Source organism: Prionailurus bengalensis, chromosome B2 (assembly GCF_016509475.1).
Source record: "Prionailurus bengalensis isolate Pbe53 chromosome B2, Fcat_Pben_1.1_paternal_pri, whole genome shotgun sequence".
NCBI lineage: Eukaryota > Metazoa > Chordata > Mammalia > Carnivora > Felidae > Prionailurus > Prionailurus bengalensis.
In genome coordinates this window covers 41814350-41836468 of record NC_057349.1, presented here as the reverse complement: position 1 = coordinate 41836468, position 22119 = coordinate 41814350, and the positions used below count along the sequence as shown (strand labels likewise).

At 44.6% G+C, this 22119-nt stretch overlaps 1 non-coding gene across 1 annotated transcript; it reads left to right on the top strand.

The window, feature by feature from the left end:
- Window positions 1-16772: 16772 nt before the first annotated feature.
- On the top strand, window positions 16773-16876 carry LOC122490669. The gene has a single exon (XR_006299211.1). It is a non-coding gene; the product is annotated as a U6 spliceosomal RNA (small nuclear RNA).
- The last annotated feature ends 5243 nt before the right edge of the window (window positions 16877-22119 follow it).

Genomic DNA, 22119 nt, shown 5'->3' with positions numbered 1-22119 from the left:
AGGGCTGCTAAATCCCCGTGCGTCCCTGCTCAGGTATTGAACAGGACCAAGGACAAAGAGCCTCCGGAAGGATAGACTGTTGGAAGCAAATGCCTTCTGGGGCAGATGGGCTCCTCTGCTCAAACTCTAAGAAACATGTAACACTGGCTGGGCAGGGAGCCCGCTGATCTGGGAAATTCTTCCCTGGAAAAGGAGCATACAAGACAGATCTAGAGCAATCATAGGCAGCAGATTAGGAAAAGAAATGCAAGTTCGTGTTTAGAGAACAGTCTAGCCAAAAATCCCCCCGCTGAAGTTGTGATAAAGGTCATCGGAACCTTTTTATAAACCAGAGGTGCGACAGAGGGGTCACCCAGCTCTCGGTGGAAGAGCCAACTAGAAAATGATGCTGCCCACAGCCCACGCCGGTGGTAAGATGGGGCATCCTACTGACCTCTGCCATCTGCTTCTTCAGGTCTATCTCCACCTTTTTCCCCCCTACAAGCTTAAGAAAAATAGATTTCCCTGAGAAAAAGAGAAACGGGAGACCAAAAGCCAGCGGATCGACTGATGTGGGCTGAAGAATAATAAATGGTGGGAGAACAGCTTTCTGCTCAGAGTATCGCCAGCGAGAGTTCCGGACTTGGTCAGGTGTCATGGACCATTGGGTGGGACTCCTGTCTTTATTCAACATCTAGGCTCAGGAAAACAAGACACGTCAATGCCTTACTGAACACTGGATATCTGTTCTTTTTACAAGATAGCATTGATATTAGTCTATGGAGGGCCTCACTCTGCCCCAGGTACCGCATCACTCTCTCTCACAGCTCAAGACAAGCCTTCAGGTAGGTCATTACTATTTCCATTATCTCTAAATGTCAGTCTGGAGAGATTAAATAGCCTCCCCAAGGTCACAAGACCTTACAGACCCCAGCTCACACCAGGCACTTGCGCTTTGGAGGGCCGGTTCCCTGCTTAAAGTTAGGGCGCATCCAAGCTAGTGGTGCTAATACTCCCTTCAGGGGAGTCCTCAGATCTCACATGCCCTGCCTTCCCATTATTGCAACCATGAGCCCAGATAGACCCTAAAATTGGAAGTCTAAACCTTCCTAGGAATCAAACTTCTACTCCCTGGAAACCTCTCAGACAACATTGAACAATGACACCAGAAAGGTCCAGGGCTCACCAAAGGCACAGAGGGACTGTGTGTGTGTGTGTGCGTGTGTGCGTGTGTGCACACGCGGCTCCTGCCCATCCCAACACCTAAAGGAGCTGCCGCCATAGTACTCCTTGCCTCTCATCTTCTCCTTATTCTTCTTGGGGGCCCCTTTTCCACTTGCTCTTTGTTCAGAGCCACCATCACTTCCTTCCTTCCTCCCTTATGCGTCCGTCAGCCGTCTACTTCACTTACTCTTTTACTCCCTGCTTCTGCATTGTGGTCTTTGTATTAGTCATCTATTGCCATAATAATGCTCTGTAACAAACTTCCCCAAAATGTTGCAGCCTACAACCAGCATATATTTAATAACTCATGAGTTTAGAAGCCAACCAGGTCAATATACTTTAAGCTGCAGATCAGCCTGGCTCCAGGGTGTAGGTCAGGTTTGCTCCCCGAGATTTGTCTCATTCTCCTGGGTTCAGAAGCTCCATCATGCATGTTGATCTCATGTCAAATGGCATGAGCACAAGAGGGCTGAATGAAATGGCACATTGTCACTTCCTCCCATATTCTGTGGGCCAAAGCAAGTTACACAGGAAAGCCTAAGATCTCTGAAGGGAGGACATAAACTCCATCCACACCGGTGGGGGAATAACACAAAGTCACATGGCACAGGGCGTGGCTGTGTACTCTTTTTTTAAGTTTATTTATATATTTTGAGAGAGGGGGAGCAAGCGTGAGCAGGGGAGGACGCAGAGAGAGAGGGAGACAAGATCCCAAGCACAGAGCCCGACTCGGGGTTCTGTCTCACAAACCGTAAGATCATGACCTGAGCCAAAATCAAGAGTTGGACGCTTCACTAACTGAGCCACCCAGGTGTCCTAGTCCTTGTTACTTTAAAGTGGAAGGATGGGGCACCTGGGTGGCTCAGTCGGGCTCAGGTCGTGATCTCGCAGTCTGTGAGTTCAAGCCCCGCATACGGCTCTGTGCTAACAGCTCAGAGCCTCGAGCCTGTTTCAGATTCTGTGTCTCCCTCTCTCTCTGACCCTCCCCCATTCATACTCTGTCTCTGTCTCAAAAATAAATAAATGTTAAAAAAAAAATTTTTAAATAAATAAATAAATAAAGTGGAAGGAGGCTCAGTCATTTAAGCGTCCGGCTTCAGCTCAGGTCATGATCTCATAGTTCGTGAGTTCGAGCCCTGTGTCGGGCTCTGTGCTGACAGCTCAGAGCCTGGAACCTGCTTTGGATTCTGTGCCTCCCTCTCTCTCTCTGCCCCTCCCCTGCTTGTTCTGTGTCTCTTTCTCTCAAAAATAAATAAAAACATTAAACATTTTCTTTGAAAAAAAAATACAGTGGAGGGAAACACCTTCTCTTCTGTCTTCTCCAACTCCTATGACAAAATCATGATCCACTTTTCTGATGCCTGGACTGCTCACTGGGTTTGCTCTATGGGGCTTTGAACAGAGTAAGGCCTCACCTGCAGGACTACCCATTTCCTCCAAACCAACCGTCCTCACGATTCTCATGCTTTGGAATAAGGTATGGACACGTCCTCCCAACACACATCGATCTTTTTTCAAATTTCTATTCTCCTTTTTCATTTTCCAGAAACACTCCAAACCGGATGTGCCTTCCTCTCGGATGAAACAGGCCTCTAAAAGTTCCAGATGTTCCTTGCTCAGCTACACAGGATTCAGATTTAGGAAAGGAATCAGGGCAAGAAAGAAGCAGAACTGCATACTCGACACATTTTTCTTCTAAGCAGAGGCTCTTGAATACAAACCCTTCGTAGTTAGGAAGCGTTTCAGAGCAGAGGAAGAAGAGAAATTCAGAAATCAGAAATTCAGAAATCAAAATTCAGAAATGGCTTCGATTTATTCTAAGAGATGGCATTCAAACCACCACCGAGCACTTAACCGAATCCACTTAAGGAGGAAGGAATTCACTTATTACTGTGCTGGGCAAGAGAAGTTAACTGGGAAGCTGGCGTCTCCTGTAACTCACACTGGAGACCGTGGTCTGCCACTGAAACAGTAGCCACAGAGCAGTTTCTCCTGGTGATGACAGCAATGGGAGAAAAATCTACAAGAACAGTCTTCAGGGCACCCTGGCTGGTTGGGGACTGTCATCACACAGCTGGACATTAATAAATTCACACCAAGTGAATTTATTTAGAAAGAAATGAGAGGCACATTGTGTCTGATCTCAGAGTCTCGGCCAGTCCACTTTATATCAAAAACCCATGGCCTGGGCACTTGGGTGGCTCAGTTGGTTGAGCATCTGACTTTGGCTCAGGTCATGATCTCTTGCGTTCAAGTCCCACATCGGGTTGTTTGGGATCCTCTGTTCCCCTCTCTCTCTGCCCCTCCCCTGCTCTCTCTCTCTCTCTCTTTCAAAAATAAACGTTAAAAAAGAGCTAAAAAAAAAAGTCATGGCCATGTAGGTGGTCCCCAGAGGAATCCAATGCATAGAGACTGAAAATAGAATGGTGGTTACCAGGAACTGGGGGAGGAGAAAAGCAGAGTTAGTGTTCAGTGGGGACAGAGTTTCAGTGGAGAGTGATGGAAATGTCATGGACAGTTGCACACCACTGCAGCTATACTGACTGAATGTCGCTGAATCGTATGCCAAGAACAGTTGAAACGGTAAGTACATCGTATCTTTTTTACGGTAAAAATAAATTAATTTTTTTTCAACGTTTATTTATTTTTGGGACAGAGAGAGACAGAGCATGAACAGGGGAGGGGCAGAGAGAGAGGGAGACACAGAATCGGAAACAGGCTCCAGGCTCTGAGCCATCAGCCCAGAGCCCGACGCGGGGCTCGAACTCACAGACCGCGAGATCGTGACCTGGCTGAAGTCGGACGCTTAACCGACTGCGCCACCCAGGCGCCCCTACGATAAAAATAAATTAAGAAAAAAATGTTTTAATGTTTTTGTTTATTTTCGAGAGAAAGAGACACAGAGCAAGCAGGAGAGGGGCAGAGAGAGAGAGAGAGAGGGGGGGGGGAGACACAGAATCCAAAGCAGGCTCCACGCCCTGAGCTGTCAGCACAAAGCCTGACGAGGGGCTTGAACTCGCGAACTGTGAGCGCCAAAGTCAGACGCTCAACCGACTGAGCCACCCAGGTGCCCCTACAATAAAAATGAATTTTGGGAGGGGGGCGCCTGGGTGGCTCACTCGGTTAAGCGTCCGACGTCAGCTGGGGTCATGACTTCGCAGTCTGTGGGTTCGAGCCCTGCGTAGGGCTCCGTGCTGACGGCTCAGAGCCTGGAACCTGCTTCGGATTCTACGTCTCCCTCTATCTCTGCTCCTCCCGTGCTCGCCCTCTGTCTCTCTCGTTCTCAAAACTAAATAAACATTAAAAAAAAATTTTTTAATGAATTTTTAAGGCCCATGACTATTGGAAAATCCATCCAGCCATCCACCTAAATGCGCTTTTTGGCCCCTATAGTTCAATGACAAGGTTTCTTTTTTGTAAAGTAATTTTTTCTAACTTTTTTAATGTATTTATTTTTGAGAGAGACAAAAGGACAGAGAGAAAGGGAGACACAGAATCCGAAGCAAGCTCCAGGCTCCGAGCTATCAGCACAGAGCCCGACGTGGGAATCGAACCCACAAACCATGAGATCGTGACCCCAGCTGAAGTCGGACGCTTAACCGACTGAGCCACCCAGGTGCCCCCCAATGACAAGATTTCAAATGGTGGAGAAATAAATGTGAGGACAAGGACACAGATAAGTACTGTGAAGAAAGTGAAGCCAGGTAGGGGACGGAGAGGCAGGGCTTGGAACCCAGATCTTGCCAACGAGCTTATAGATGTCACGCTCTCTCCTAAGAACATCAGGAAGCAATCTTATACTTTCTTGGTTTGGGTTTGTTTTGTTTTGCAGGGAGAGATGAGATTAAAATTCAAGTGCTTTGTGCAATGTGCCAAAGAGTTACTGCTCAATACATTTATCTATTATATAAAAGAGGACAATGTTCATTCAGAGCAAATAGAAGCCTTCTCATTTATAATTGAAATTTATCATTTCAGCAAAATTCAAGGGCTTTTATCCGCCTATTTTATTTATTTTATTTTTAGGATCTTTTTTCATCCAGCCACAGTTTTGCATGAAAAACAAATGTGGTAAGTCTTTGTTAGAAGTCAAAGAAAAACATTTGTATGTGTATATATACATATACATATGTATATATGTAGGTGTGTACATGTATATATACACATGTATATGTGTGCACACATATAGGGGGGACAATTTACCTTAAAATCAAATTTAAGCAATTTTTACAAATTTTTTTATTTACAAAAATTTTTTTAATGTTTATTTATTTTTGAGAGAGAGAGAGAGAGAGAGAAAGAGCGAGTGGGGTAGGGGCAGAAAGAGCCAGAGACGCAGAATCCAAAGCAGGCTCCAGGCTCTGAGCTGTCAGCCCAGAGCTCGATGCGGGGCTCGAACCCACGAACTGTGCGATCATGACCTGAGCCCAAGTCAGAGGCTTAACCAACTGAGCCACCCAGGCACCCCTAAGCAATTTTTTTAACTTTTTTTTTTTTTTTAATTTTGGCTTTGACTTAAGGCCCAGCTAAAATCAGACCCAGGTCTTAACTTTGGGGACTAAAGAGGTAAGCAAAAATTTGGGGTGAGACCCCAAGGAAGCCAGCCTCGAACCTCAGTTCAGGGAAAGACAGCTCTTGACTGCTCTTCTCTACTTTTCCTAGCTTCTCCTCTGTGCTCTGCAGCTCAGCCCTCTACCCCAACTCCCACAGTCTGGATGCTTCCCCTGAGTTAAAACTGTCTGGGGAAAAGAAAATGTCAAGTGTCTTTCAGGCATCGATATTTCTGCAAGTCTGCTCCAAAGTAATTAATTACTGTTCCTTCTCAGTCTGCCAAGTGCCATCTAATACCTTCGATTGATCATTCCCTGTAGTCCCTTGCTGCAGTAAGGGTAACATCATCATCCACAGAACTGACAACCAGAATTAAATAATTTACCCGTTATCTATCAGCCTGTCGTCAAGGACGAGACAATGAGCCAACTCGTGCTTTTGTGAGCACAGATTCAATTTCAGAGGCTCCCGGCCACTCCTTCAGCTTTTCCCACTGCTTAACAATGAAAGAACAGATGCTATTTGCTAAAGACCCTTCTGATTCCTGGATGATATATCCCAGGTAATGTCTGCTTACCCACATCCCAAGAGGGTACATTGCTCACCCTAAAGTTTGCTGGATTCTGTCTCATGCATGGGAAGATCTTGGAATAAGAAAGAAAGGAGAAAGACAGAAATTCGAAATGTTCATTTCATCAGTTATATTTCTCAAGGCAGGAAAGCCTCTGAACGGGCTTTTCAGCTTGGGCTTTCATAAGACACAAATACCCTCGCTTTTTAAGGGGAACTTAACACTGCCAGGAGCTAGAACATGGCCAGCATGATTCTGCTCAGCCTTGGGACTTGGCTGGGATGTCCCCACACACCCCCTACCCCACTATTGGGTCCCTGAGGGCACCTAGTAGCCATGCCATAAATATTTGTGGGACTGAACTGAATTTATATCCTCTCCATATTACATCAACCAAGTGGAGTACAACTCCTTTTTCTGCCAGCATTTGGAAAATTCCTGGGGATGCTTCCAAATAAGTAAAGTTGCCCCTGTTGGGCCTTAAACCTTGTCATTGAACTCTTTCTAAAATGCTTTGGATATTTTCTTGATTTGTTACCAAAATACAGCAAACATACTGTAACCTTTCCTTGATGTCCTGGGTGTATGCGCTGGCTTATGAGTTTGGCTGCTCTAAGAGTGAGATTTAAAATGGCTTCAACAGGGGCACCTGGGTGGCTCAGTCGATTAAGCGTCCGACTTCAGCTCAGGTCACGATCTCGCGGTCCGTGAGTTCGAGCCCCGCGTCAGGCTCTGGGCTGATGGCTCAGAGCCTGGAGCCTGTTTCCGATCCTGTGTCTCCCTCTCTCTCTGCCCCTCCCCCGTTCATGCTCTGTCTCTCTCTGTCTCAAAAATAAATAAAACGTTTAAAAAAAATGTTTTTAATAATAAATAAATAAATAAAAAAGATAGGTTCGGCAACCAGTCGGCCTAGGTTCAAATTCCCTCTCCATCACGCACTGTCCTGTATGTCCGTGAGCAAGTTACTTAACCTCTCTCAGTTTCTTCATCCGTAAAATGGGAATAATAATAGCAATTTATCTCATTGGGTTGGAAGGATTAACTAAGTTATTACATATAAAGCATGTTCCCTGGTACATTGTAAGCACCCAATTTTTCATGTTTATTTATTTTTTTTAATTAAAAAAAATTTTTTAACATTTATTCCTTTTTTGAGACACAGAGAGACAGTGTGGGTGGGAGAAGGACAGAGAGAGAGGGAGACACAGAATCTGAAGCAGGCTCCAGGCTCTGAGCTGTCAGCACAGAGCCCGATGTGGGGCTCAAACCCACAAGCTGTGATATCACAACCTGAGCTGAAGGTCGGATGCTCAACCAACTGAGCCACCCAGGCGCCCCAGGAAAGCAATTATTATTAACATAAATAAGTTAGATTCCACAGGCTCTGAGTGAGGGTGGGAAAGACCCTCCCTTGAACTGAGTTTTTGAGCTTTATGGCAGGACTTGTCACTGCTCAGGGGACCATTTTCCTCACTCCCACACTCTGGGCTGTGTCCCAGACAGTTAAAGCTGCTAGAAGCCAGAGAAATGGCGTGTCAATGGAGACAGGAATCAATTTGAATTTTGATATGTTTTATCTCACTCGCATCCTGATGCATTTTTAATAGCATCTCAAAGACAACAGAGTAAGCTGATAGCAAATGAAAATTGCATTAATGTTAGGATTCCTAATTCTGTGTTTAGCTTTCCATTCTCCAGACATCCTTACAGACAGAGGCCCCATTTCCAGAAGGGATGATGGAAGTCTGTGTTCTAATCTATTCAATACTTTTTGCGGAAGGGCTTCTCATCAGAAGTCTCTAGACCAAAGCCAGAGTGACTCTCTCTCCATTCCTAAAAGCTCAAACGACAAGAAGGGAGCCACAGGGAAATAAGATACCCTTGACAAGTGGGCAGATTTGATTCCCAGGAACTAAACATCACATAATGTCTGCTTCTGTAGCGTGTGCTCTGAAAGACACTATTTTGCATCCCCCAAACTCCATGAAGGCCGGGGCCTGCCCAAATATCTTTGTGAAAGGAGAAAGATGTGATGACAAACATACCTGTAGAATAAACAAACAAAATTAAAAAAAAAAAACAAAGACGGGGCGCCTGGGTGGCGCAGTCGGTTAAGCGTCCGACTTCAGCCAGGTCACCATCTCGCGGTCCGTGAGTTCGAGCCCCGCGTCAGGCTCTGGGTTGATGGCTCAGAGCCTGGAGCCTGTTTCTGATTCTGTGTCTCCCTCTCTCTCTGCCCCTCCCCCATTCATGCTCTGTCTCTCTCTGTCCCAAAATAAATAAATAAACGTTGAAAAAAAAAAGCGAAGAGAAATAAAATCGGTGTCAAAATAACAGCGGAGCCACATGCATGACATTTGTTAAGACACAGAGTCGGTCTGTCACGGTGTAGTGCCAGCCTCTGTGACTGAAATTATGATTAGGCGGGAAATACCAAAGTCTTAAAGTCTTCCATTTTCATGCGTTCCAAGGAACTGGAGAGCACTGTCTCATGTCATTCTACATTCTCTCTTTTTACACTTTATTTATTTAATTTATTCACGTACATAGGTTGCAAAATCGAAAACTATAAAAGGTGGGGTGCCTGGGTGGCTCAGTCACTTAAGCGACCGACTTCAGCCCGGGCCATGATCTCATGGCCTTGGGAGATCGAGCCCCGCATCAGCTCTCTGCTGTCAGAGCAGAGACCACTTCAGACCCTCGGTCTCCCTCGCTCTCTGCCCCTCCCCCACTAGCGTGTGTGTGTGTGTGTGTGTGTGTGTGTGTGTGTGCGCGCGCGCGCGCTCTCTCTGTCTCAAAAATACATAAACAAAACAAAACAAAACTATAAAAAGGCGTACAAGGAAAGACTCGCTCCCACTGCTTCCCCATCCAGCCAGGTCCTACCTCCACTCCATCCCCACAGAAGCCACTCTTACGTCCTGTGTAGCCCTTTCCAGAACTGTACAAGCAAATATGTGTGTGTTTTCTCTCCATCCCTTTGTGCACGGTAACAGCATACACTCACTCGGTTCTTTTCACTCTCGGAGATATTTTCACAGCATCACAGAAAGCACTTCTATACCATTTTTTTTATAATTTTTTTTTAACGTTTATTTATTTTTGAGACAGAGAGACAGACCATGAACGGGGGAGGGGCAGAGAGAGAGGGAGACACAGAATCGGAAGCAGGCTCCAGGCTCTGAGCCATCAGCCCAGAGCCCGACGCGGGGCTTGAACTCAGGGACCGCGAGATCGTGACCTGAGCTGAAGCGGAGGCTTAACCGACTGAGCCACCCAGGCGCCCCTATACCATTTTTTTTAAAGTAAATTTTAACCCCAACATAAGGCTTGAGCTCACAACCCCAGGATCAAGAGCCACACGCTCTACCAACTGAGCTAGCCAGGAGCCTCCGGAATTTCTGTCTTCCAGGTTCTCTCAAGGAAAGAAAACACACTACACAGCACCCCTGGCCTTGGTCAACACTGATAAGAGAATAGATTCTTTTTTTTTTTTTTTAATTAACTCATATTTATTTATTTATTTATTATTTCTGAGAGAGCGCTAGCAGAGAAGAGGGGCAGAGGGAGAGAGGGAGAGAATCTTAAGCAGGCTCTGTGCTCAGCACAGACCCCGACACAGGGCCGTGGGATCATAACCTGAGCTGAAATCAAGAGCGGGACGTTCCTTTTTGGGGAAGACACGGTCACAGCTACAACGGGGCTTTGGAGGCCCTGCTTCTGCTCCTGACTCACCGCTGTTTGCTCTCACCGAGGAACAAGTTGGTCAGGAAGCCGCACCTGCAGTCATGGGTTTTAAGGACACCGGGAAGATAGCCATGGGGCCAGGGGTGGCAATTCACCGAATTAAAATTATTCTAACCACCCTCAACATAAACTCTTTGGAGAAGGTATATGCGGACTTGATCAGAGACGTATGGGCAAGTCAAACCCACGGCTGAGCAGCAAAGCGGGGCTCATCAACATGCTCTCTGTGTATTGTTAACATGAAAACCACAAACCCAAAATGGTGTCGCTTAGGTTAAGGCCCCAAGTCAGTAAACCAAGACTTAACTACCTTAACTGCAATTTCAACCCCCCAGAGATGTGACCTTTAACCAGTCAACACAGGAATTTCTGGGGCAGCAGTAGGAAATTCACTGAGAGACCCCTTCTCTTCCCTTTAGAAGGGCAGCTTTGCCTAAAACAATGGATTCTTCCTTTATTCTGCTCCCTGTCTACCTTTAAAAACATTTCCTTTTCTGTAGTCCTTTGGAGCTCCCCTCTACTTGCTAGATGAATCAATTCATGAATCAATCAATCAAGCCAATTAGATCTTAGAATTTACTCAGTTGAATTTTTGTTATTCAACAACATCTTGGGGCACCTGGGTGGCTCAGTCAGTTGATCGTCCAACTTGGCTCGGGTCATGATCTCACAGTTCATGAGTTCGAGCCCCAGGCTTTACACTGATAGCTGGGAGCCTGCTTAGGATTCTCTGTCTCCCTCTCTCTCTCTCTGCCCCTCCCTACTCATTCTGTCTTTCAAAAATGACTAAACATGGGGTGCCTGAGTGGCTCAGTCGGTTAAGCGTCCAACTTCGGCTCAGGTCATGATCTCATGGTTCATGAGTTCAAACCCCACGTTGGGCTCTTTGCTGACATCTTGGAGCCTGGGGCCTGTTTCAGATTCTGTGTCTCTCTCTCTCTCTCTCTCTCTCTGCCCCTCCCCCACTCACACTATCTCTCTCTCTCTCTCTCTTTCTCTCTCTCAAAAGTAAACAACCAAAAAAAAAAAAAGAATAAACACTAAAAAAAAATCTTACCCCTTCTTCCAGCCTGTAATGCCCCCAATTTCGAATCCAAGAGACCACCAAGGAGCCGATACCGATGCAAACGCACGAGGGTTTATTTGCAAGCTCGAGCTTGGGCCCAAGTATACCCGACACAACGGAGCAGGGACTTGGACCCCTAGGTTAAGAGGCGTAGCAGTTTTATAGGGGCCAGTGGCCAATGAGATTGTAACACACACAGAAAGTTGCATAGTCATGTCAGCCCACACGCAGGTAGCCAATTGAATTACAATTTACCCTATAGTAACTGTTTGAACTAGCCTATCACTCTGGTCAGAATTGGTGCGCAAGTTTGGAGGGCAAAAGGCGGGGTTTACATTCCATGGCGGTTAGGGGTTCCGTATTCCTATATGAGCCAGTTTCCAATAAGGGTGTGCTCAGTGGCTTGACTAGGGTGGGGGTTATACATGACATGGTGGGTGTAGCACAAAATGGAGTCAGTCTTGCTCTGCTTGTCCAGGGGGTAGGGGATTTTTGTGAAATTCCTTGGGTCCCACAAGCTGCTCACAGTACCCGAGTATCTCAGGCCCACGACTGAAAGGTAGCTTCCCACACAACACAACCTCATCATTCACAACCACACTTAAATGAAGCTACTCAATCTTCAGCTGTTTAACAATACACATGCTCTTCTGAAGTTAGAAAAAATTTAATAAATACTACTTTTTACTAATCAGTAAGTGATGATGCCCTATTAACACGTGGCCTACACGCTTTGCGTCTGTTTCTATGCTGTCTAAAACAAAGATCTCTAAATTCATCCTATTTCTGATGCATTTCACAATATGTTACAAACATCAGAAGACTTTACCCTTAAACAGTTCAGCCTGCATATCATCAACTAGACTCAACATTGGTGTAGTGTGGTTTTGTGTGTGTGTGTGTGTGTGTGTGCGTGTGTGTGTGTGTGTGTGTTTTAATTACACACAGTGAAATGTTTTGACACGAGTCTTGACAAACACCTATGATACCTCCTCGGTTAGCCACGATCGTGATGTACAATTTTCTATCTGCCAGTCAGGTAAAGTCTGCTTTGTCAGGGACTGCAGCTGAGATGGCAAGAGAAAATCCCATCAGACTCAACATTAGTGACAAGTGGATACTTGATTTTGATCAAACCAAAGATGCGTTGTAGGAATAGAATACACAGGAAAATGCCACTTTCCAAAGCATCAAAAATGGTTCCATGTGCCAGCTGGGACCAGGGCAGGTGAGAGGCATGAAAAACTCACAGGATTAAAATCCAAACAGAATTCGTAGAGACCATAAACTCTGAAAAGGGTCTGAATTAAATAGTCTGGGTACTCTACTGGCTATCTATCTCTATGATCACCTTTTCTTCTTTCTTAGCACCTCCGGTCCCTCAGCCATGGGTTACTTCCTGTACCTCTGACTCTTGCTACAGGTGGCATGCAAAGGTGTGGTTAGGAAGTCATGGATGGGGCGCCTGGGTGACTCAGTTAGCTAAGTATCTGACTTCGGCCTAGGTCATGATCTCAACGTTCCCAAGTTCCAGCCCCGTGTCAGGCTCTGTGCTGACAGTTCAGGCCTGGAGGCTGCTCCAGATTCTGTGTCTCCCTCTGTGTCTCCACTCCTTCCCCATTCACATTCTGTCTCTCTTTCTCAAAAAATAAATAAACTCTTTAAAAAAAGGAGGAGGAGGAGAAGAAGAAGTCATGGAAAATACCCATGGGATAATTGGCTTAAGATGCCACACCTAATCCATCGGGTCACGTGAGGAAAAAATCTGTTAACAGAAGAAACGTAGTGTCTGGAAGGGAGAAGACCAAGGGTCAAAAAAACGTAAGTGTGGGTCTCCAGCCCTGTCCAGGGGAGAGTGTGCTAACTCTAGCCAAGGCAAACATTCCAGTTGGATTTGCAGGCCTGCATCTAACCACCCTGAGTAACGTCAGCCACTAAGCCGCCGTCCCACTAATTCCCCTTGCCATGTTGCTCTGCCCTTTAAGGAGGCTTCTGAAGATATTTGTTGCTCAAGCCCACGGGAGAGAAAATGCAGTGACCATCTGCCCCAAGCGTCTGATCCGCTTGGCAGTTCCAGGTCTCGAGCTCCTGGTTTGTTAGTAATCTAGCAGTGGGCTAGCAGGATCTGGGCACACATGAGACCCTCAGATGTTTTAATCTCTGGATTTGCAATTCTGAGAGCCAAACTCTGAGCCCTGGTACTGTCATGCCATTTGGAAATCTTGCACAAGTGGCCGGCTGCGTTTCACGAGCTCACATTGCTATCTTGGCTCTCTCTCCCTTTAAGTGCCAAAGACAACAGGGAAACTAGTAAGCGATATATGTAATCTCTTTACCTAAGGAAATTCAAAGGTGGATTGTAATCACCCTCCTTCTTTCCCACTCTCCATACCTGGTCCCCCTTTTAATTTTTAATTTTTGTTGAAATCCAAGTTAGTTAACATACAGTGTAATAATGGTCTCAGGAGTAGAATTTAGTGATTCATGGCTTACATATGACACCCAGGGCTCATCCCAACAAGTGCCCTCCTGCAGGCCCATCACCCATTTAGCCCATCCCCCACCCAACACTGATCCAGCAACCTTCAGTTTGTTTTCCGTATTTAAGGTTTTCTTATGGTTTGCCTTCCTGTTTTTACCTTATTTTTCCTTCCCTTCCCCTATGTCCATCTGTTTTGTTTCTTAAATTCCACATAGGAGTGAAATCATATATATGTCTTTCTCTGATGGACTTCTATGCTCAGAATAATACGTTCTAGTTCCATCCACATTGTTGCAAATGGTAAGATTTCATTCTTTTTGATTGCCAAGTACTATTCCATTATATATATACACCGTATCTTCTTTATCCATTCATCAGTCAATGGACATTTGACTCTTTCCATAATTTGGCTATTGTTGATAGTGCTGCTATAAACATTAGGGTGCATGTGCCCCTTCAAATCAGCATTTTTGTATTCTTTGGATAAAAACCTAGTAGTGCAATTGCTGGGTCATAAGCTAGTTCTATTTTTAACTTTTTGAAGAACCTCCATACTTTTCTCCAGAGTGGCTGCACCAGTTTGCATTCCCACCAACAATGAAACAGGGTTCCTCTTTCTCCGCATCCTCGCCAACATCTCTTGTTTCCTGAGTTGTTAATTTTAGTCATTCTGGCAGGTATGAGGTGGTGTCTCACTGTGGTTTTGGTTTGTATTTCCCTGATGATGAGTGATGTTGAGATCTTTTCATGTATCTGTTAGCCATCTGGATGTCTTCTTTGGAAAAAAGTTCATGTCTTTTGCCCATTTCTTCACTGGATTATTTGTTTTATGAGTGTTGAGTTTGGTAAGTTCTTTATAGATTTTGGATGCTAACCCTTTATCCAATATGTCATTTGTAAATGTCTTCTCCCATTCTGTCGGTTGCCTTTTAATTTTGCTGATTGTTTCCTTTGCAGTGCAGAAGCTTCTTATCTTGATGAGGTCCCAATAGTTCATTTTTGCTTTTGTTTCCCTTGCCTCCAGAGACATGTCTAGTAAGACATTACTGTGGCCAAGATAAAAGAAGTCGTTGCCTGCTTTCTCCTCTAGGATTTTGATGGTTTTCTGTCTGACATTTAGGTCTTTCATCCATTTGGGTTTATATTTGCGTACAGTGTAAGAAAGTGGTTCAGGTTCATTCTTCTGCATGTCGCTGTCCAGTTTTCCCAACACAATTTGCTGAAGAGACTGTCTTTATTCCATTGGATATCCTTTCCTGCTTTGTCAAGATTAGTTGGCCATACGTTTGTGGGTCATTTCTGGGTTCTCTGTTCTGTTCCACTGATCTATGTGTCTGTTTTCGTGACAGTACCATACTGTCTTATTATTTACAACTTTGCAACACAGCTTGGAGTCTGGCATTGTGATGCCTCCACCTTTGGTTTTCTCCTTCTACATTACTTTGGCTATTCAGGGCCTTTTCTGGTTCCATACAAATTTTAGAATTGTTTGTTCTAGCTCTGTGAAGAATGCTGGTGTTGTGTTTTTTTTTTTAAGTTTTTTTTTTAATGTTTATTTATTTTGGGGACAGAGAGAGACAGAGCATGAACAGGGGAGGGGCAGAGAGAGAAGGAGACACAGAATCGGAAACAGGCTCCAGCCTCCGAGCCATCAGCCCAGAGCCCGACGCGGGGCTCGAGCTCACGGACCGCGAGATCGTGACCTGGCTGAAGTCGGACGCTTAACCGACTGCGCCACCCAGGCGCCCCTAGACCTTTCAAAAATATTTGTCCTTCCAATCTATGAGCATGGGATGTTTTTCCATTTCTTTGTGTCTTCTTCAATTTCTTTCATAAGCGTTCTATAGTTTTCAGCGTACAGATATTTTACCTCTTTGGTTAGGTTTATTCCCAGGTATTTTATGGTTTTTTGGTGCAATTGTAAGTGGTATCAATTCCTTGATTTCTCTTTCTGCTGCTTCGTTATTGGTACATAGAAATGCAACCGATTTCTGTATGTTGATTTTATATCCTGCGACTTTGCTGAATTCATGTATCAGTCCTAGCAGTTTTTGGTGGAGTCTTTCAGGTTTTCCACGTCAAGTATGATGCCATCCGCGAAGAGTGAAAGTTTGACTTCTTCCTTGACGATTTAGATGCCTTTTATTTCTTTTTGTTATCTGATTGCTGAGGCTAATGGTGGTAAGAGTGGACATCCTTGTCGTGTTCCTGACCATAGGGGGAAGCTCTCAGTTTTTCCTCATTGAGAATGATAATAGCTGTGGGTTTTTCATATATGGCTTTTATGATCTTGAGGTATGTTCTTTCTATCGCTATTTTCTTAAGGGTTTTTATCAAGAAAGGATGCTGTATTTTGTCAAATGCTTTTCTGCATCTATTAAGAGGGTCATGTGGCTCTCATCCTTTCTTTTATTAATGTGATGTATCATGTTGATCGATTCGCAGATATTGGACCACCCCTGCAGCCCAGGAATAAGTCCCACTTGATCATGGTGAATAATTCTTTTAATGTATTGTTGGATTTGATTTGCGAGTATCTTGTTGAGAATTTTTGCATCCATGTTCATCAGGGAAAGTCACACCTGGTCCCTCTGACCCTTTTACTCTTTCCTGTCCCACCCCAGCACAAATGTGCCTCCAGCGTCCTAATTCCAGGCCAGTTAGTCCTCCGCAGTTTCCCCCCCCCCGAGGCCTCTAAATTGCTGGAGGGGTCCCCTCAGCCTTTCAGGTCCCCATACACTAAAGGACTCTCACGCCTTCCCAGCATACCTTGCACAATACAAATAAAAATTTCCCCCCAAAAAAGATTGTGAAAATTTCAAATACAAAGAACAATTGAATGAATTATACAATAAGCACTCATATACTCACCACTTAGATTCTACAATTGTTAACATTTGTGTGTATTTGCCCTATCCCCTTATCACACATCTATCCCCTCCATCAATGAATCCATTCTATTTTTGGTGCAATTCAGAGTAAGTTGCAAATAGCAGGACACTCCATTCCTCGACACTGGCGTGCTTATGATCAACTACACTCTATTTGTTTAGCTGTTTTAAAAAGCACTTTCCACCCTCTTTACTCTTGTTATCAAAAATAGTTCAACTTTTCTTGCATGCTCAGTGTTGTGTTTTTTAATCATACACTGTGTGCTCACTTCAGTAGCATATGTACTAAAACTAAACCAATACAGAGAATAGCATGGCCTCTGCACAAGGATCACATGCAAATTTGAGAAGTGTTCCCTAGATTTTTTTTTATTATTATTATTACATACTGGGGCACCTGGGTGGCTCAGTCAGTTAAGTGTCCAACTTCGGCTCAGGTCATGATCTCACAGTTCACGAATCCAAGCCCCACGTCGGGCTCTGTGCTGACAGCTCAGAGCCTGGAGCCTGCTTTGGATTCTGTGCCTCCCTCTCTCTCTCTCTGCCTTCCACTCTGTCTCTCAAAAAATAAATGTTAAAAAAATGTTTTTATTTTTTTTTAATTAAAAAAAAAATTTTTTTTTCAACCTTTATTTATTTTTGGGACAGAGAGAGACAGAGCATGAACGGGGGAGGGGCAGAGAGAGAGGGAGACACAGAATCGGAAACAGGCTCCAGGCTCTGAGCCATCAGCCCAGAGCCTGACGCGGGGCTCGAACTCACAGACCCCGAGATCGTGACCTGGCTGAAGTCGGACGCTTAACCGACTGCGCCACCCAGGCGCCCCCAAAAAATGTTTTTAAATAAAAATAAAAAATAAATGTTTTAAAAAAAGTAAAAAATAAAACATTTCTATTGTCCCAAAATAAAACTCCATATGCATAAAGTAGTAACTCCGTATTCTCCCCTTTCTCTTTGCCTGGTTGCCTTCAATCTAGCTGGCTGTATGGATTTGCCTACTGTGAACACTGCATATAAACAGAATCATACAATACGTGGCCTTTTGTGCTTGGCTTCTTTCAATTAGCATAATGTTTTCCAGGATAATCCACATGGTAGCATGTATCTGTACTTCCTTTTAAGGCAGTCATATTCCATTGTATATATATCCCACACTTTGTCTCTCCATTTTTCCACTGATGAGCATTTGCATTGTTTTCACCTTTTGGCTCTTGTGAATAGCATTGCCTGTCCCATTATTCTTGAGTGTTTGCTCTACAGCAGCAATTAACAAGCATTTTGGTTTCAGGGTCCCTTTACATCCCTAAAAAGTATTGGAGATCCCCAAAGAGTTTTTATGGAGGAGATAGAGAAGTATGCAGATTTATGAAATTAAACGGAAAAATTTTTAAAGATTTAAATATTTTTATGTTAACATAAACAACATGTTTTTATGAAAAATATATTTTAAAAAATCAGTGAGAAGAGAGGCATTGTTTTCTGTTTTTGCAAACCTCTTTAATGCCTGGCTTAATAAAAGACAGATGGATACTCATACTGACTTTGACATTCAATCTGTTGTGATAGGCTGTTTGGGTTGGCATATATGAAGAAAATGCAACCTTACTGACATATGTTGTTGGAAAAACGAGGACCTCGCGGGCCTCCCGAATGGTTTTGGGGATTCCCCCAAAGTCTTTCCATCACCCACTTTAAGGACTGCTGCTCTAAGGATTTCAATATATATCCTTAACTATTCAGAGTCCACCTAGAGTGAATATTTATTCTACTTCATAAAAACTTTACAACCATATAGGTCCACTACCACGCCCCCTCCTTTATGTTATAACCATATGTGTGACATACATACACAACAAAAAGGACAGGTGCAAGGGGCACTTGGGTGGTTCTGTTCGTTAAACATCTGACTTTGGCTCAGGTCATGATCTCACGGGTTTGTGGGTTCGAGTCCCATGTCGGGCTCTGTGCTGACAGCTCGGGGCCTGAAGCCTGCTTCAGATTCTGTGTCTCCCTCTCTCTCTCTCTCTCTCTCTCTCTCTCTCTCTGCCCCTTCCCCACTTGCTCTCTGTCTCCCTCTCAAAAAGAAATAAACATTAAAAAAAAAAAAAAAGGAGGGGCGCCTGGGTGGCTCAGTCGGTTGAGCGTCCGACTTCGGCTCAGGTCATGATCTCACACAGTTCGTGGGTTTGAGCCCCGCGTCGGGCTCTGTGCTGACAGCTCAGAGCCTGGAGCCTGTTTCAGATTCTGTGTCTCCCTCTCTCTCTGCCCCTCCCCTGTTCACGCTCTGTCTCTGTCTCAAGAATAAATAAACATTAGAAAACATTAAAAAAAAAAAAAAAGGAAAGGAGCAATAAACAGAATGATACAATTACAAAATTATTTTGCTTTAGACAGATGTTTTTTAAATAAATTGAGGAAAAAAGATAGCCTTTTATAGAGAATAAATGAAATAGAGATGATAGAATGTGAATATCACCATGTTGCACTCTCCAATGAATTAACAGGTAGAGACAGTATGTATATGTGGCTGCTAAGATCATAGAAAGATAACCAGACATCAACATGCCCTCTGGTGAAAGAGCACCCTCTACCATGTAGACTCTCTCCAAAGGGATTCGAACCTGTACCTGATTAAGTTTCTAGATCCAGGTGCTAATTTGATTGAAATAAGAGAGGGCAGAAGAACATGTTGAATGTGAGTTGAACATTGAATATGAAGTCAGCAAAAACAGACTGTGAAAAAGTCCACACACTGTAAGGAAAAGAAGGAAATTAAGAGGGAATCCACAGATCAAAAGACTTAAAATGCATTTTCAGTAAGGTTTTTAGAATACATCTAAAGGGACACCTGGATGGCTCAGTTGGCTAAGCCTACGACTCTTGTTTTCGCTTCAGTTCATGATCTCAGTCATGATCCCATGGTTCCTGAGCTCAAGCGCTCTGCACTGACAGTGCACTGACAAGGGATTCTGTCTCTCTCCCCCTCTCCCCAGCTAGCTCGCTCGCTCTCTCTCTGTCTCGATAAAATACATCTAAGGATGTATATTTGGGTGATAAAACTATAAAGACACCCAAATTTGTGATAACTATTAAAGTCAGGGTAGGGGCGCCTGGGTGGCGCAGTCGGTTAAGCGTCCGACTTCAGCCAGGTCACGATCTCGCGGTCCGTGAGTTCGAGCCCCGCGTCAGGCTCTGGGCTGACAGCTCAGAGCCTGGAGCCCGTTTCAGATTCTGTGTCTCCCTCTCTCTCTGCCCCTCCCCCGTTCATGCTCTGTCTCTCTCTGTCCCAAAAATAAATAAACGTTGAAAAAAAAAATTAAAAAAAAAAAAAATAAAGTCAGGGTAGTGGCCAGCTTTGGAAGGAGGAAGATGGCTGGGTAGGTCCAGGTAGAGTGCCTGGGATCGATGCAAAGTTCTATTTTGCAATCAGGGTGGTGGATACAAAGATGTCTGCCTTCTAATAATAATTAAGCTATTCATTTGGTTTGGTTGACTTTTCTAAGTCTGTGTTTTATTATGTGATTTAGAAAGAAAAAAAAAAAGATTAAAAACAAAACAAACCTCTTACACAGGAGTTGGCCATTTTTTTTCCCAAAGGGCCAGATAGAAAGTATTTCAGATTTTCCTGGCCAAGAGGCAAGTCGAGAATATTACGTTCGTACTTATAACCATTTAAAATGGGACAATTAAAAAAAAAATGCCTAAAGACAAACCCAGGCATTGCAACACTGAGGGTCCACTAAATCGCTGAATTCTGGATCCCAGAAGGCTCCCATCCCTGGAGTCCCAGATCCTGCGTCCCCATGCCCCGGCTCCCGTGGGCGCCGCCCCCCTCCCATCCCCCCACCGCTGGTCCCCTCAACCTCCGCGTCTCTTAGCAACAGGCAGACGCAGCAGTCACTCTCAGGTGGACGCAGGCTGAAGAGCATGGGAGCGAGCACGCATGCGCAGAGGGAGCTCCGGGCTCCACCAAGCTGCTCCGGGAGGAAGGGGAGAGCCTAGAAGCACCCAAGCCCTAGGACCCCGCCCCAAGCAAAAGTCTGCGTCCCAACTCTTCCCACAAGTCCTCTCCCACACTCTTGTCGCTCAAAGTATGGTCTGGTAGGCAAGGGGCAGCAACAGCATCACCTAGGAGTCTGCTAGAAAGAAAGAACTGCGAGCTTACCCAGACCTACTAAGTCTGTGTCTGCAGTTTTAACAAGATCCCGGTAAATCCCTATGCATATAGACATTTGACAAGCGTTGCTTTCACAATCCAGACAGGGCAAAGCCGTAAACAAATACATCAAACTGGGAATACCTCTTACAGGTTGAACTTTTAACCTCGACACTAAAAGATGGCTTTTATGATGAGGAAGTTCCCAAAGCTGACTTCCCTATGCTCAGTAAGGGTAAAAATTCCCTTGTGTCTCCTCTGACCATCAGTCCAGGACAGAATGCATCACTGACCTCAGGTTCCTGCTCTCAAAGCCAAGGGGGAAATCAGGAGGAACAATTTCCATTCCCAGAGTAAGGGCAGGCGTTCCTTCTCATGAACAAGGTGAAAAGAGAACGCTCAAAGAATGGGTGCCTTGGGCCTGCCAAGATAAGTAAGTCAAACAACACCAGGGCAATCCCAAACCCAGGGAAGGCAGCACCCAAACCCAGCTGAACAGCTCCTAGTAAACAGACTCAGTTTACATTTTATTTTTTATTTATTGACTTATTTATTGTTAAACTTGTTAATGTTTAGAGACAGAGCGTGAGCCGGGGAAGGGCAGAGAGGGAGGGAGACACAGAATCCAAACCAGGCTCCAGGCTCTGAACTGTCAGCACAGAGCCTGACGCGGGTTCGAACCCACGAGCTGTGAGATCATGACTTGAACCAAAGTCATACACTTAATCGACTGAGCCACCCAGGCACCCCTCAGTTTGCATTTTAAACCCCAAAATGAAATTCTTACAAATACTAAGATGGATGATGAGTACTCCTGAGAGAAGTTCCCAGGTCAGTAACTTCTCAGTCTGGTGAGTTCTCCCCAGATATATCTGTCTTGGGAAACTGCAGACCTTAAGTTTCACTTCCTCATCAGAGGACAGTGGCAAATCAGAACAGACACATCACAATCCTAAAAGAACCACTTTGCTTCACGGGGGGGGGGGGGGGGGGGGGGGGGGGGGGGGGGGGGGGGGGGGGGCACAGATTTACCAGAGAATACCACACTTAAACAAAAGAAAATGACCATTTTTTAATAGCAGGGACAAAACAGCAAGATAGAGGAAAAACCCTTCCTCCAACAGAAAACAACTCAAAAAAATGCATTTCTAAAACTCCATGATACATGCTATAACATAGATGAAACTTGTCAACATTATGCTAAGTGAAGTTACAAAAGATCATGTATTGTGTGATTCCATTTACATGAAATGTTCAGAATCGGCAAATCTACAGACAGAAAACAGATTAGTAGTTGCCTACCGCTGACGGGAGTGGTTAATAGCTAAAGGGCATGAGGTTTCTTTTGGAGGTGATGAAAATGTTCTGAAAGTAATTATGATTCACAGACGATGATTCTGTGAATGTACTGAAAGCCACTGACTTGTACACTTTAAATGGGTGAACTGTAGG